General features: G+C 38.8%; 1 protein-coding gene across 1 annotated transcript in view; it reads left to right on the top strand.

The window, feature by feature from the left end:
* Positions 1–14,547: 14,547 nt before the first annotated feature.
* The window catches only part of LOC146061508 (bifunctional heparan sulfate N-deacetylase/N-sulfotransferase 3-like), a 239,877-nt gene continuing 235,937 nt past the window's right edge, over positions 14,548–18,487 (top strand). The window contains exon 1 of the mRNA XM_083174470.1: positions 14,548–15,059. The gene's annotated coding sequence lies outside the window, so the exon portion shown is untranslated. The remainder of the gene's footprint in view (positions 15,060–18,487) is intronic.

The raw sequence follows: 18,487 nt of genomic DNA, 5'->3' as shown, positions 1-18,487 counted from the left end.
AGCTATATCAGACCTGCTACTGTAAATTCCTAGCTCCTGAACCAGTTCCACAATAATCTAGTTTTCTGAGCCCTCCCAGGGCTGTTGCCACTCTTTTTCCTGTGCCTGCACCTCATCTCAAACTTCCTACACCTGCATCTTCCTCCTTTTTCTTGTCCGTGGTTGATGGAAGTCCCATCCCTAATGAGATAAACACCCATATTTTATCCATTAAGAGTTAGTTCAGTTCCTAATTATTCAAATACATCTCACAAGATCATGTTGGAATTCCCCTGTATAGATCAACACATACAGTATCTCATCTCTTCTCATCAAGGTAACCAACATTCGACATACCTGGTCTGGCTGGGCTGCAGATTATTCCACCCTCTGTCCTAGATTGATTTGATATTGTCATAGGTAACCAACATTCGACATAATTGGTCTGGCTGGGCTGCAGATTATTCCACCCTCTATCCTTGATTGGTTTGATATTGTCATAGGTAACCAACATTCTACATACTTGGTCTGGCTGGGCTGCAGATTATTCCACCCTCTGTCCTAGATTAATTTGATATTGGCTGGGCTGCAGATTATTCCACCTCATGTGCTGGATGTATTTAAATGCTTTGGTAATTGATCATTCTGCACACTGCTTTAGATATCAGAAATGTGTTTTTGACAAACTTAATTTTGCAAGTTAAAAGGCAAATTTCTGTTGCCTATGTGAAGGGAGGAATATCTTATAACTCTTAATGACACATGCTATCTTGAAATGCATGGGTGTTTATGTAACCCACTTTTATTACCATTCATTGTAGTAGGGGGTTGGAATTGGGTGGGAAGAGTCCAATTAATGAGTGCACATGCATTTAAAGATCACTACGTATTGGCTGTGTGCATGGTTTAGCTGAGTGCATAATAGTTTTGAAGTGCATAATTTTTAAAGTGCGGCATAATTTAAATATAACTGTAGTGTTATACTGGCATTACACTGAAGTGAAACAGAAGGACAGAAAACAACAACTGAGAAAACCAAAAACTGCTTTGAGTGAGTTCAATTCATTCTCACAACATATTACTTCTGGCTACTTAAACTGGCTATTCAACCAAAATATCATCATTTTTACATCTACAAACAACTTTTACTATCACTGTTAATGCTTGTATTTGCACTGTCAGTTTTGGTAATGCCCAGCTGTACCTCTAATGACTTCACCTCTCCTGCTCTTCCATTGATAGTAGGTGTCCCCCAAAATTTTATTATTGGCACTTTTCTTCTCTATCTCTACATGTACTCTCTGGGTGAGCTTATTTGCTCACTCGACTTCCACTATCACATCTATGCTGATAGATCTTTCCTGATCTCTCTCCCTCTATCCACACTCATATCTCCAACTGTCTCTCTGCTGTCTACTCTTGGACGATCCAGCGCTTTTTTAGACTTAAAATATCAAAGGCTAAGCTGAGCTCTTCCGGCCCTCCTGCATGAAACCTGACCATCTCTCATCCTAACCTACTGTTTATGCCCACTTATTTCCCTTCTGTGTCACCCCTGTCTGTCTAACCATCCCATTTAGAATGTAAGCTCTCACAAGCAGGGCCCTCCCTCCTCGTGTGCCTTTCTTAGAATATATAAACCTCTGCCACCCTGAGGATTGCTTCAGTGTCCTGTCCCCTGATGCAACTATCCATATTAACCATGTACTTGTCCTAACCTGTCTTGAGTTGTAATTCCTTATGTGTTTTTGCTCATAACTATGCTTTGTAAAGCGCTGCGTAATATGTGTGCGCTATATAAGAAACTGTTAATAAATAAAATAAATAAATATGCCAAATAGATTGGAAGTCTATGCAAATCACCTTTTGGAGTTCCTCCTACTTCTATTCATGCCTTCAACATGTGGTTCTACAATGATCCTTTCAGCCCAGTGAGCCATTAGGAAATTGAACATTTGGACCAATCTTAAATGAATGGCATGCAAATTGGACTTGGACACATGAATATTGTTTTTTTAATGTGCTTTTGATGCACTCACTGTCTGTAGGCAGCACGGACGCTGTATTGGTTAGCTGCCTCACAGCATGTCCCTAACTGTGTGAAGCTTGTATAATCTCCCCATGCTTATGTGAGTGTCAACTGGGGCATGTGAACGGCCAAATATTCCATGTAAAGTGGTACAGATTATGTGTGTGCTATAAAAATAACTTGTAGTAGTAATAATAATAGTTACCATGGGGTAGATATACAGCAGTATGCCATGTTTTTTTTTTAAAGCCAATGGCGATTTACTGTTTTGATCAATGGATTTTAAAGGTGAATAACTAATTAATACTAAATCAGTTTTGCATAGAATTAAGCATAGTAAATTCTGCACTCATTACACAGTATAACTTACAGTTGACAAAACAGAAAATAAGATTTTGGAGACATAAAACATAACCAATAACTGCTTATAAAGATCATTCTAAATCCTTATAATGATCCTTACAGAAATATACATGTAAATGTACAGTACTTTATATAGAATACACCATTTTTGTTTACTATACCCATTGGAATCCTCCCTTTAAAAAATGATATTATGTCCGCAGAAGTCTTTTCATAAACCGCAGTCATTTAGATGGATAGACTCAAATGGGTATATTTACTAAGCTTCTAAAAATGAAAAGAGGTGATGGTGATGTTGCCTTTAGCAACCAATCAGAATTTGTCTATCATTTCTCTTGCACCCTAGAAAATGATATACTGTACACAATATGATTGGTTGCTAAGGGTAACATCACTTCTTTCTAATTTAAATACAGTATACTAATGCTGCTTTCACACTACAATACCTGCTTGACCCGGTATTTAAAACGTTTCTTAAAACAGGTCACAGCAAGTTAAAACCCCTTTCACACCGCATGTAAATATCGGGTCTCAAGCGGGTTTACGGTGTGAAAGCAGCTTCAGAACAGGACACACAGTAGCTACGAGACCGGCTGCTGGTGTCAGCACGGTCAGGCTGAGAGGAGTGCGATAGAATACAGCAGATAGGAAGCAGCATCCCTGGCATGGCTACAGGCAGGTGGCAATACCTGCACGCTGCCCTTATCACTACAGATCCCTGATGCACTTATCCCGCTCCGTGCATATGTAATGAGCAGGTCCCGCTCATTACATATGTGCATATATAATGAGCGGGTCCCGCTCATTACATATGTGAATATATAATGAGCAGGTCCCGCTCATTACATATGTGCATATGTGTTTAGCAGGTCCTGCTCATTAAATATGCACTGCGCTGGGTCCCCGCTCATTACATATGCACGGAGTGGGACCAATAGTGCTCCCTGCTGCCTGGGTACCGTTTCAGACCCGTTCAGACTGCAAAAAAATGGGTCTGAAACGGGCAGGACCCTGCTTTTTTAGCGTTTTATAATACCGGTTATTTTAAACCGGTAAATTCACTCTGGACCTTTCAGATCACACATATTAGCGTTTTGAAATGCTAAAGAAATGGTAAAATACCAGGTAATAAGTACGGTCTGAAAGGGGCATTATTGGCAGAAACAATGCTTCACTTTCACATCTATGCCAGTCCCTCCAGATATCCCAGTTTAAGGCCTGTACTCATATGTTTTGATGATTCATTCTGATGTGCACTGCTTAATTTGTGAATATACTGTAGATGCTGTAGTATTCATCTTCTAACTAATACGGTGTTATATTTCACACAGGCCACAGTAGTTATTATCCACACAGGCCACCTCCACAAAGAGATACAGCTTCCAAAGCATACATAAATTCTCCTCTGCTTTTCACACAATGTTGAAAAAGGGTCCAAGGTTCTCTGAAATACTGTACATTAACACTGCAGACAATAATTAATTGATGCCATTGAAGCAGTACATTATCTTTGGGATGGTGTCCCCTGTGGATTATAATACCGATAGGTCAAAGCCACTGATTGGCAGCTTTAAAAAACTGTGGCATAGTAAGCTGCCACTAAGGGTGGTACTCAATTATCCACGAATGCTGATCACTGGTAATTGGCTCGCCGGGGGCCCCTATTTGGTCCCAAATAGACAGCCCGTGATGATGCTTATTGGGAATTTTGCTATGCCTGCCTCAGGCAGGTGAAAAACTCCCCAAAAGAAACCCTGTTTTCACATCGAAATGATTTTTTTATCAGGCGGTCTAATTGGAAAAAACCCAATAAAAAACCTGATAAAAAACAATAGTGAATCATCGAGGAAAAAGGACATTTTATGTTTTATCGGGGGTAAACGGATACTCTCCTATGACTCTTGTCATATTGGCTACAGTGTACAAAGCTTTAAAAAAAGCTTATCGGGCTCATAAAAATTTCCTCCTCCCCATCAAGAATTTATAAGAAATCACTGTAACAACACTTATTATAAAAAATTTGAATTCTCTCTAATTACATTTTTTCCTGTTTGTAGTTTTGTTCAACTCTCTGAACAACATAGTTATTATAAACAAAACACTCCTGGTTATATGCAATGTTTGAATATCTATTTTTTTATTGTACAACATTGAAAATTACAGGGAAGCCCACAGCCCAAAATAAAAATGAGCTATTTAAGTTTGTTTATCTACTTTGGAAAGCACAGTCACTCATGAAATGACAAGATATAAACATATACAAACAGAACATTAATTTTAAGACTTCCCATTTGGCATTTTTTAGAAAAATGTATTAAAATTGCAAATCTGCAAAAAAAATGAAATTTTGAAATTTCACCTACACTTTGTTTTAATTCCTGTGAAACACCTAAAGAATTAACAAACTTCCAAAATGCTGTTTTGAATACTGTGAGGGGTGCAGTTTTTGAAATGGTATCATTTATGGGGGTGTCTCACATACAAGTCCCTCAAAGTCACATCAGAACTGAACTGGTCCCTAAAAAAATCAGTGTTTGAAATTTTCTTGAAAATTTGAGAATTTGCTATTCATATTGTAAGCCTCCTAGTGTCCAAAAAAATTAAAAGGAAGTTGAAATAATGATGGAAACATAAAGTAGACATATGGTCTATGTTAGTTATTAACTATTTTGAGTGGTATGATTATTTGTCTCACAAGCAGAAAATTTAACATTTTGCAAATTGCTAAATTTTCCATTTTTTTCCGACATTTTGGTATTTTTTACAAAAAAACACAGACTGTATCGACCCAAATTTACCACTAATTTGAAGTACAATGTGTCACGAAAAAACAATCTCAAAATCACTGGGATAAGTAAAAGCAAAAAAAAGTTATCCCCACTTAAGTGAGACATGTCAGATTTGAAAAAAAGGGCTCTGTCAGGAACGCAAAAACTGGCTCTGTCAGGAAGGGGTTAATGCAATAATTGTTTTAATCACCAACTAAGATAACTTTGCTTGGATTTGCTGTTAAAATTTGATTTAAAAATGTATTCTAGGAGATGCACCTAACTTTCATATTTTTTGACAGTTCTATCAGACAAACATTCTAATTTATATAAAAAAATATATTTTTACTTTGTAATTATTTAATGATTATATTGTTTGTAACTTTAGGCACACATAAATGTTTTTCATAATCTGCCGTGGTTTCACTCATAAAACTCAATGTTTACCTATGGGGAGTATGCATACTTGTCTGCTTAGCCGGCCGATGGTGCAGATTCATCCTAATGGGTGTAGGTAATGGTTGAGGCTGACCGTAGGTAATGGTTGAGGCTGTGGTGTAGATATATCCAGATACTGCCGATTTGAGTCATGGGCCAATCAGGATCGTACTTTTGGTACTCATGTGACCTCAGGATCCAATCACATTCCACTATAGGATATATAGTGGGACTCCTGGGATGCAGTAGTCCCAATCCAATGTTGCTCTGTGCTCCTGGAACTTGTATTTGAAGGAATTTCTGCAAGCAATGCATTTCTCATGTATTCAAGTGTATCCAGTCTGGTTCAGTTCTCGTTTAGTAAAGTGTATCCAGTCCTGCCAATACAGTTCAGTTCTCATTTTTTAAGGATATCCAGTCTGGCTAGTCTGGGTCAGTCTTCGTGTATTCAAGTATATACAGTGTGGCTAGTCTGGTTCCATGCTACCTCGTCTTCCAACCATTCTCTGTTCTACCAGGTGACCCAGACAGTTGCCCATTACCTGCACTCTCGGAGCAGCTAACACCACCCTCTGTTCTGGGTCTTCTTCAACTGCCTGCTATAGAGAAAGATTCTCAAGCCTATGAATAAAAGCTATATCAGACCTGCTACTGTAAATTCCTAGCTCCTGAACCAGTTCCACAATAATCTAGTTTTCTGAGCCCTCCCAGGGCTGTTGCCACTCTTTTTCCTGTGCCTGCACCTCATCTCAAACTTCCTACACCTGCATCTTCCTCCTTTTTCTTGTCCGTGGTTGATGGAAGTCCCATCCCTAATGAGATAAACACCCATATTTTATCCATTAAGAGTTAGTTCAGTTCCTAATTATTCAAATACATCTCACAAGATCATGTTGGAATTCCCCTGTATAGATCAACACATACAGTATCTCATCTCTTCTCATCAAGGTAACCAACATTCGACATACCTGGTCTGGCTGGGCTGCAGATTATTCCACCCTCTGTCCTAGATTGATTTGATATTGTCATAGGTAACCAACATTCGACATAATTGGTCTGGCTGGGCTGCAGATTATTCCACCCTCTATCCTTGATTGGTTTGATATTGTCATAGGTAACCAACATTCTACATACTTGGTCTGGCTGGGCTGCAGATTATTCCACCCTCTGTCCTAGATTAATTTGATATTGGCTGGGCTGCAGATTATTCCACCTCATGTGCTGGATGTATTTAAATGCTTTGGTAATTGATCATTCTGCACACTGCTTTAGATATCAGAAATGTGTTTTTGACAAACTTAATTTTGCAAGTTAAAAGGCAAATTTCTGTTGCCTATGTGAAGGGAGGAATATCTTATAACTCTTAATGACACATGCTATCTTGAAATGCATGGGTGTTTACAGGGCCGGTGCAAGGCACCGGAGCGCCCCAGGCGAGTCGGGCTGGGGGCGCCCCGGTGCCGGGGGGGGGGGGGTACCTTTCGTTCGGCGCTCTCTCTAATCAAACCTGGCGGCGGAGGCAGCGGGGGTCCCTGCAGTCTATTAAAAAGCACGAGCGCTATCCGCCGGGCTATGCGGAAGCGCTTCTAGTGTGAAAACACTGGCAGCACGCTGATTGGCTGCCAGAGTTTTCACAATAGAAGCGCTTCCGCATAGCCCGGCGGATAGCGCTCGTGCTTTTTAATAGACTGCAGGGACCCCCGCTGCCTCCGCCGCCAGGTTTAAATAGACAGGTACAGGTACCCGGGCGGCATTTTCCGCCCTCCAGTGGCCGGCGCCCTAGGCAAATGCCTAGGTTTGCCTAGTGGTGGCGCCGGCCCTGGGTGTTTATGTAACCCACTTTTATTACCATTCATTGTAGTAGGGGGTTGGAATTGGGTGGGAAGAGTCCAATTAATGAGTGCACATGCATTTAAAGATCACTACGTATTGGCTGTGTGCATGGTTTAGCTGAGTGCATAATAGTTTTGAAGTGCATAATTTTTAAAGTGCGGCATAATTTAAATATAACTGTAGTGTTATACTGGCATTACACTGAAGTGAAACAGAAGGACAGAAAACAACAACTGAGAAAACCAAAAACTGCTTTGAGTGAGTTCAATTCATTCTCACAACATATTACTTCTGGCTACTTAAACTGGCTATTCAACCAAAATATCATCATTTTTACATCTACAAACAACTTTTACTATCACTGTTAATGCTTGTATTTGCACTGTCAGTTTTGGTAATGCCCAGCTGTACCTCTAATGACTTCACCTCTCCTGCTCTTCCATTGATAGTAGGTGTCCCCCAAAATTTTATTATTGGCACTTTTCTTCTCTATCTCTACATGTACTCTCTGGGTGAGCTTATTTGCTCACTCGACTTCCACTATCACATCTATGCTGATAGATCTTTCCTGATCTCTCTCCCTCTATCCACACTCATATCTCCAACTGTCTCTCTGCTGTCTACTCTTGGACGATCCAGCGCTTTTTTAGACTTAAAATATCAAAGGCTAAGCTGAGCTCTTCCGGCCCTCCTGCATGAAACCTGACCATCTCTCATCCTAACCTACTGTTTATGCCCACTTATTTCCCTTCTGTGTCACCCCTGTCTGTCTAACCATCCCATTTAGAATGTAAGCTCTCACAAGCAGGGCCCTCCCTCCTCGTGTGCCTTTCTTAGAATATATAAACCTCTGCCACCCTGAGGATTGCTTCAGTGTCCTGTCCCCTGATGCAACTATCCATATTAACCATGTACTTGTCCTAACCTGTCTTGAGTTGTAATTCCTTATGTGTTTTTGCTCATAACTATGCTTTGTAAAGCGCTGCGTAATATGTGTGCGCTATATAAGAAACTGTTAATAAATAAAATAAATAAATATGCCAAATAGATTGGAAGTCTATGCAAATCACCTTTTGGAGTTCCTCCTACTTCTATTCATGCCTTCAACATGTGGTTCTACAATGATCCTTTCAGCCCAGTGAGCCATTAGGAAATTGAACATTTGGACCAATCTTAAATGAATGGCATGCAAATTGGACTTGGACACATGAATATTGTTTTTTTAATGTGCTTTTGATGCACTCACTGTCTGTAGGCAGCACGGACGCTGTATTGGTTAGCTGCCTCACAGCATGTCCCTAACTGTGTGAAGCTTGTATAATCTCCCCATGCTTATGTGAGTGTCAACTGGGGCATGTGAACGGCCAAATATTCCATGTAAAGTGGTACAGATTATGTGTGTGCTATAAAAATAACTTGTAGTAGTAATAATAATAGTTACCATGGGGTAGATATACAGCAGTATGCCATGTTTTTTTTTTAAAGCCAATGGCGATTTACTGTTTTGATCAATGGATTTTAAAGGTGAATAACTAATTAATACTAAATCAGTTTTGCATAGAATTAAGCATAGTAAATTCTGCACTCATTACACAGTATAACTTACAGTTGACAAAACAGAAAATAAGATTTTGGAGACATAAAACATAACCAATAACTGCTTATAAAGATCATTCTAAATCCTTATAATGATCCTTACAGAAATATACATGTAAATGTACAGTACTTTATATAGAATACACCATTTTTGTTTACTATACCCATTGGAATCCTCCCTTTAAAAAATGATATTATGTCCGCAGAAGTCTTTTCATAAACCGCAGTCATTTAGATGGATAGACTCAAATGGGTATATTTACTAAGCTTCTAAAAATGAAAAGAGGTGATGGTGATGTTGCCTTTAGCAACCAATCAGAATTTGTCTATCATTTCTCTTGCACCCTAGAAAATGATATACTGTACACAATATGATTGGTTGCTAAGGGTAACATCACTTCTTTCTAATTTAAATACAGTATACTAATGCTGCTTTCACACTACAATACCTGCTTGACCCGGTATTTAAAACGTTTCTTAAAACAGGTCACAGCAAGTTAAAACCCCTTTCACACCGCATGTAAATATCGGGTCTCAAGCGGGTTTACGGTGTGAAAGCAGCTTCAGAACAGGACACACAGTAGCTACGAGACCGGCTGCTGGTGTCAGCACGGTCAGGCTGAGAGGAGTGCGATAGAATACAGCAGACAGGAAGCAGCATCCCTGGCATGGCTACAGGCAGGTGGCAATACCTGCACGCTGCCCTTATCACTACAGATCCCTGATGCACTTATCCCGCTCCGTGCATATGTAATGAGCAGGTCCCGCTCATTACATATGTGCATATATAATGAGCGGGTCCCGCTCATTACATATGTGAATATATAATGAGCAGGTCCCGCTCATTACATATGTGCATATGTGTTTAGCAGGTCCTGCTCATTAAATATGCACTGCGCTGGGTCCCCGCTCATTACATATGCACGGAGTGGGACCAATAGTGCTCCCTGCTGCCTGGGTACCGTTTCAGACCCGTTCAGACTGCAAAAAAATGGGTCTGAAACGGGCAGGACCCTGCTTTTTTAGCGTTTTATAATACCGGTTATTTTAAACCGGTAAATTCACTCTGGACCTTTCAGATCACACATATTAGCGTTTTGAAATGCTAAAGAAATGGTAAAATACCAGGTAATAAGTACGGTCTGAAAGGGGCATTATTGGCAGAAACAATGCTTCACTTTCACATCTATGCCAGTCCCTCCAGATATCCCAGTTTAAGGCCTGTACTCATATGTTTTGATGATTCATTCTGATGTGCACTGCTTAATTTGTGAATATACTGTAGATGCTGTAGTATTCATCTTCTAACTAATACGGTGTTATATTTCACACAGGCCACAGTAGTTATTATTCACACAGGCCACCTCCACAAAGAGATGCAGCTTCCAAAGCATACATAAATTCTCCTCTGCTTTTCACACAATGTTGAAAAAGGGTCCAAGGTTCTCTGAAATACTGTACATTAACACTGCAGACAATAATTAATTGATGCCATTGAAGCAGTACATTATCTTTGGGATGGTGTCCCCTGTGGATTATAATACCGATAGGTCAAAGCCACTGATTGGCAGCTTTAAAAAACTGTGGCATAGTAAGCTGCCACTAAGGGTGGTACTCAATTATCCACGAATGCTGATCACTGGTAATTGGCTCGCCGGGGGCCCCTATTTGGTCCCAAATAGACAGCCCGTGATGATGCTTATTGGGAATTTTGCTATGCCTGCCTCAGGCAGGTGAAAAACTCCCCAAAAGAAACCCTGTTTTCACATCAAAATGATTTTTTTATCAGGCGGTCTAATTGGAAAAAACCCAATAAAAAACCTGATAAAAAACAATAGTGAATCATCGAGGAAAAAGGACATTTTATGTTTTATCGGGGGTAAACGGATACTCTCCTATGACTCTTGTCATATTGGCTACAGTGTACAAAGCTTTAAAAAAAGCTTATCGGGCTCATAAAAATTTCCTCCTCCCCATCAAGAATTTATAAGAAATCACTGAAACAACACTTATTATAAAAAATTTGAATTCTCTCTAATTACATTTTTTCCTGTTTGTAGTTTTGTTCAACTCTCTGAACAACATAGTTATTATAAACAAAACACTCCTGGTTATATGCAATGTTTGAATATCTATTTTTTTATTGTACAACATTGAAAATTACAGGGAAGCCCACAGCCCAAAATAAAAATGAGCTATTTAAGTTTGTTTATCTACTTTGGAAAGCACAGTCACTCATGAAATGACAAGATATAAACATATACAAACAGAACATTAATTTTAAGACTTCCCATTTGGCATTTGTATCTTTTACGTGCACAATTAATTCCGTTAAACTATTTCTTGGTGATTAGGTTGGCACAAGTTGCCTAGTGTAGCAAACCAAAAATGGATATTCGCTTTTATGTTCGCCTCTGGTATTTGCATGAATCCTTTTAACTTTGTAATCATGGCTGGAGGGTCGTAACTCGTAAGCCAATCAAATAAGATTTTTTTTTCAAACTTAAAGAGAAATGGCAGTGTATGGTTTTAAAATGTTTTTATTACATTGAATTTGTGTTCTTTTAAATATTTTTTTATATATAAGGTGCAGGTGTCTTAGGGATCCCGGTCCATTACACTGGGACTTCTAAACATGTGTTGTATTAAGGGGCCCACCTATCAATTACCAGCAGAGTGTGTTAAAAACAAGGTATTCCTTTTTATAGAACAATTATTATTGCCGCACTGTACGGTGCCTGCATGTCTCTGTACACCATCTTTCTTAAAGCTGTCTATCGGGAAGGTGGGACAATGTAGAAATGACATGAGTATCCAATGAAATAGTCAACCTTTAGCACCCAAAACTGATTGCATCTACACTCACTAGGTGAGATGTACTAAGCCTTGAAAAGTGATAAAATGGAGAGTGATAAACCACCAACTAATCAGCTCCTACTTGTCATTTTTCAAACACAGCCTGTTACATGGACGTACGGAGCTGATTGGCTGGCAGTTTATCACTCAACTTTTTATCACTTTAAAAGCTTAGTACATCTGGCCCACTGTGAGGATGAATCTCTGTCTCCATAGGGAAGGCAACTCTCTGGGTATATGCTGTGACTCTTCTCCACAGCTCTTCCCTCACTATGTGTTCATTTACTATCTGAGCACCTCTGTGCTTACCACTTTCTCTAGTTCATCACTGTATATAATAATGCCCCCTTAAAGGCCCAGTATGCCTCCATGTTCCCATCAAGGTTCCCTTGTGTATGCCTACTTGTCAGCACACAGGCTACATTGTGCATCTTTTTTTCCTCTCAGTGCCAAAAATTCATATGTATCTGAGGGGCAGATTTATTAAGCTCGGTGAAGTGATAAAGTGTCTGCTTTTTATCACCGGCCAATCGGCTCCTAACTGTCATTTTTCAAACCAAGCCTGTAACTTCACAGTTAGGAGCTGATTGGCTGGTGATAAAAAACAGTCACTTTATCACCTCACCGAGCCTAATAAATCTGCCCCCCACAGTCTCTATGTGCGTCTGGACTTTTTTTTACCTCTTTTGTCTGTGTGTCTCTTTACTTATCTTATAATATGTATCCCCACCTATATTCCCCCCAACCACCCCCCACCCTCTGTGACTTTTTCCAAGACACTTTTCCTTTTGCCCTGCACTTTCTTCCACCACTCCTTTTTGTACTTCTACTCTCATCATCCTTTACATTCCTTCACCTCGTCTGCTGAAGGTGGTGGACCCTTCAGCAGACGAGGCAAGAGACAGGTCCTGATATAAATACTTTGTTCCTCTATAACTGGTAATTGGTGAAACCCACTGCAGTAGTATAATCGCACAGCGGTTGCCAGAGAAGGATCTACCATACAAATTGTAGACGTCTTAAAGTTGTTATTTGTAGGATTAAAATTTAAAAATGCTTTATTCATTGAATAAAGAACAAAGGTGTTACATCTTTACAGTTTAAAAACAATACATTTTATCTTTTTTTTAAAGTATTCACTTTGGAAAATAAGGCCTAAGGCTTGCCATACCACATCTGACAAGTATCACCCCCACTCTCCCATAAGAGTAGAATGTTCTAAAATATCCTCTCTGCCTCCTGCGGTATGTAGTTAAGTTACTGATGGAAGGAATACAAATGGACAGAATCCCCAGAACCAAATGCTGATGAACAATATACCGACAACATCCAAATACCAACAAGTAAAACACTGATAGGTAGATAACATGAAACAATTACAATACCGACAGTCGAAATAATGACACAAATAACACTGAATACCTCACAATGCCGACGGACACAATATCCCGACAACTGACTTATTTAAAACCGACTTGTTCATACTCTACCATCCCAGTGGGCATAGATGGAGAATATAATAGTGTGCCAAGTACAGCAAGGCACCGTGCCCGAAGCATGGCAAGTGCAGCGAGCCATGCAAAGTGACACTGTACACTTATATGGTGTCCATGTACATATATTGATTGAGACTGTGTCGGTATTGTTCATTTGAGAAGGAATTTACCTTTGCGTGTCAACCAGAATAAGGGCCATTGACTGTTATTATTTCAACATTACAGAATTATGTATGTGTTGGGATATTTCCCATAGATATTTACACCATGGAGGGTATAATGGTGGCGGTGCAGTAACTGCAATGAATTCCCCTCCATAGCAGAATAAACCATGTGCAGATCAGTCCAGAGTTACCATTAAGGTAGAGGGATCATAAGCTTCAGATCTCCCTGTTATGAAGGTACTGAATCTAGGCCAGGCTTTCAAGCATTGAGGCTGGATAAGGAACTGGAAACATGGGCAAAGTGACATTTAAGGTTTACCATCATTTTGTCATACAGTACCCTGTACAGTTGTAACATAGAAGATAGTTATCAATTTGCAGTGTGATCTGTAGTATTAGTACATTAAAAATAATAGCAAGTTTACATCTGTAATAATAATTGCATGCAATTAATAGGGAATTGTTTACAGTTCTATTACCAGAGGTCTTGAGTAGTTTTCCAATAAGCAGACTGCACCTACTGTATAATTAACATACATTACAATACTTAACCTTGAAGAATTGAATTCACACATGATTGGTTTTACAAATTATTATTAGTATTATTAATAATAATAATAATAATAATAATAATAATAATAATAATAATAATATATGTTATGTAGTACAGAAAGCCCATTTGGAGACTTTACTTCTCACACTTCGGTGAAATAAAGTAGATAGTGAAGTTATTGCACATCCATGAAGCATTTTTTACAACCACATTCCCCCAGACAATGACACATTAAATGGAGCGAAATGAATGACCTCAGGTTGCTCCTCTGAATTGCTAGCTTTCACTGACTCATTGCCAAAACCTAGAGTGTAACCAGTATGGCAGAGCCTAAGAAAAGCACAAGTCTTCTCCTCAGGCCCCCTGCCTGCTGGCAAGAATAGACTAGACACACAAAAAGTGTCTGTCATTACTAGTCAGCCAAACAGAGCTGCAGCGTGGGATCCAGCTACTCCCTTCCCCCTCTGCACGGACTCCTGACAGAGGGAGGAGAGAGAGCGGCAGAGGAGGAGAGGATACTGAAGGTACAATGCACAGACTGAAATCAGCAGTAGCACACAGTCCCCCGTCTTACACACAGCTCAGTCTTCCACGTCCAGCAGCTGGGAGGTGTCATCTTGGCATGAAGCTTCTAAATGTTTTCTCAGTCATTCCATGACTGTAAATCACGTTATTTTCTATCACCATTAATGACTGATGTGATGCTGCAGGTTCATCTTGCTCACTGCTACTGTGTACATTAAAGTGAGAGGAAGGCTGTGAATGTGGCCAGGCAGCATGGGTCAGGCAGGCAGCGCTCTAGCTGCCCCTCCCCACTCTTACTAGCAGCCGCTGTCCCTGGTGCTGACTGGAGGGCTCTGTATACAGGTCGGACTGTCCCAGGAAGACTGGAGACGACCCACACCACTTATAGCACATCTCTGCAGACGTACATCATCACCGACACCAGGGCGAGTTTGACATGTTGTCACAGAGAATTTCCAGGTATTACCTACCTACAGCTTATCTCACCTTCTGTACTTGAATATACCTCCAGCTTAATGCCAAGAAAGTTTCATGTCAGCTGGTTATTAAAGTGCAGCTTGCCACCTGTTTAGCTGTTATTTTAAGGCATGTTATATTATTCAGTATATATATATATATATATACATTTATACAGTACACACAAACACATATTTTTATTGCACAATACATACCTGATTGTAGGCTGATTACAATACATAGTATTTATTATTATTATTATTATTATTATCATTATGATTATTATTATTATTATTATTATTATTATAATTTAAGTTCATACTATTAAACGAATGCACCAGTGATTCATATTCATACATGTAGTTTTGCAATGATAGTATTTACATTTTCTATTGTTTTCAATAAATTACTCTAGTTTTAAAGAAATGAGCTTTTGCAATCAATACTCTCATTGTAAGAAATACTTTGCTGACATGGTTTCATGATGATAGTGATGACTATTATTATTATTATTATTATTATTATTATTATTATTATTATTAGTATTATCATGCTGTATCTGTAAATGTACTTAGTATTTCCACTGTCATGATTCAATATCTTATGTGAAGCATGGATGCCCTCTTGTGTTTTATGATCCATATTATTTTGATTGATTGTACTGATAATTAATATATGACTCAAAGCATCAGATATGCATCTCTGTTTAAGAACATATGTTTTTATATACACCTGAAAGTTTCAATATTGAGACATCAGCCTTGGTGAAAATATATGTGTGTGTGTGTGTGTGTGTGTGTGTGTGTGTTTGCACTGTATGTGTGTGTCTTAAAGATTGCAAATAAATCAGGCAATTGATTTTCTAGGTTCCTCTTCTCAGAAGTATTGCTCCGAGGGAGACAGAATTTACAGTTGCCAAAAATATGTCACTTGTCTTAAGAATGCTTTCTTCACTTGATAATTATAACAATGATTTATTGCAGGCTGAGTTCTTATTGCTGTATTTCGGAGGCAATTGCACAGGAGACAAAATCATTCACTGGTGTTAAGGATGATATTTCTGCCAGTGTACCACATATCTGTGGAAATGAATGCTGGAAGATCAATATAAGCTAGTGAAGTGTTGTGATCATCAGACACATTGCAATTGCTAGTAAAAAAAACAAATCAATCAATTTATCAAATGTCAAAACAAGCTTCCTATTTTTAGTGTGAATATATTTCCTTTCATAATGAGTTCTATTATAAAAACACAGTAAAGGAGTAAGTTATCACAGAATATGCCTTTAAAGTTTGTCATATAAGTTTAATAGGTTTATAGCTAGATGTGTGTAGTTTAGTATAATTTAGTTGTCAGAGATGTTGGACACCTGGTTTATATTTGCCATTTGTCATATGTAGTATAATAAATCCAGAAGAGGTTGCTACAAACCACTTTGTGATTCACAAATGCAGCTGTAACTACTACTTGGGGTATCTTGAGATTTATCAGCTTTATCAATAAGCAGGTGTTTGTCATAGGCTTTCATGTATGTACGGTAAGTTCATTAACAAAATTGACACTTGCAGTAAGTTCCTCATAGTCGTAGATAAATAATAAGGTACAGTATGGCAGTTATGTAGTTCAACTGTAGCATAATCAGACACACACATTATTGGTATATAGTGTTGTTTGAGATATAGATGTCAAAATAGATATTCAACATGAACAATACCATCAATAAAGCAATAAATAACCATTTACAAACGCAGAATGTATATATATATATATATATATATATATATATATTTATATATGTTATATCTGACAGATTTTAAATGCATGCTTGTGTACCATTCTGCATACTGCTACAGTATCCTGTCTGAAAGTAATAAAATAATAAACGTATACATTTATTTTGGGGGAGGGCTTTCATGAAGTCATTAACTTGCCATAAAATATTATCTCCAGAGCAACAACATCACACTACATAGTAGTTTTCTATTTGGCCATGCTGAAATTGATGCAAGCCATGCTTGGATGTGTAGTTCATCAACAGCTGGAGGGCTGCTTATTGCCCACTTCCGGTATATGGCGTGTCCTAGCAAAGATACTGTATGATTGTTGATTGGCTTGCATTGATGGTTAGGTACTTATGTGCAATTTTAGACATCCATTTGACTTCCTGTGTGATATGTGTGACTATGCGAAGGTTGTGATAAACAAGTGTGTATTCTTTATGAATGAATACATATTTCTGTATCACTGACTTTTCAAAATGATAGTATATACATATGTATATATATATATATATATATATATATATATATATATATATATATATATACATATATATTGTGTTGTAGAGTGCATTTAAAATGTTTTTTTTTTTTTGTGAAGTGTCTCACCAACGTCCTCTAGGTTTGTTGGCAAGGATTTACATGTCAGGGCAATATTCTTTTTATTGCTACCATCATTTGTCGCTTTGAAAACTTTTTATGTATTAATATTTAGGTCTATAGTGGGCTGTTTGTTATATGCCTGACTTATGCTGGGTACACACCAGGACGACTAGGGCCCGATCCCCACAATCTAGATCCAAATCCAATTGGATGTAGATTGTGTGCTGATTGGGCCCTTTTCTGACCTGGCGTGGACCGATACCGATCCGATGCGCGGTCCCGCGGGTCGGTCGGTCGTTATTGAGATCCTACCTGCTGCAGGTAGGATCTCAATGACGACCATACAGCCGGGTGCGGGTCGCCATCGGATCGGACCCGCTCACGGTGCACATCGTGAGCGGGTCGTGCCCCCCCGCGTCACCGTGAGCGGGTCGGACGAGACACTGACGACCCGCTCACGATGTGCATCGTGAGCAGGTCGTCCTGGTGTGTACCCTACATTACTCAATGTTACAATGGGCCTTATTCTAGTTCACTCTTTCTGACAAATTCCTTCTTAGATGGACAAAACCATGTGCACTGCAGGGGGGCAGATGTAACATGTGCAGAGAGAATTCGATTTGGTTGAGCTATTTTGTTTCTGTGCAGGGAAAATACTGACTGCTTTATTTTTACACTGCAATATAGATCTCACTTTGAAGTAAAACCCCACCCAAATATAATTCTCTCTGCACAAGTAACATCTGCCCCACCTGCAGTGCACATGGTTTTGTCCATCTAAGAAGGATTTTGTCAGAAAGAGTGAACTAGAATAAGGCCCAATGAGTTGGGTAGGGACCAATTGCTCATGTCTAATTACTATTTGTCTACACCATAAAGTCTTCTTTAGTTAAAGTTTTATTCTTAATATATTTTTAAATGTCAATACGTGTGTATATTTCTCTGTTTTCTACTTTTATTACTATTTAGAATTATCACCAATAATCATAAATTATTTTAGTTCACTTTACATGTTCAGGGGTGCGGTCCTGGGGTGCACACCAATTGAG

The sequence above is a fragment of the Crinia signifera genome, chromosome 1 (genome assembly GCF_055691185.1).
Source record: "Crinia signifera chromosome 1, ASM5569118v1, whole genome shotgun sequence".
Taxonomy (NCBI): domain Eukaryota; kingdom Metazoa; phylum Chordata; class Amphibia; order Anura; family Myobatrachidae; genus Crinia; species Crinia signifera.
This window is presented reverse-complemented; position numbering and strand designations above follow the sequence as displayed.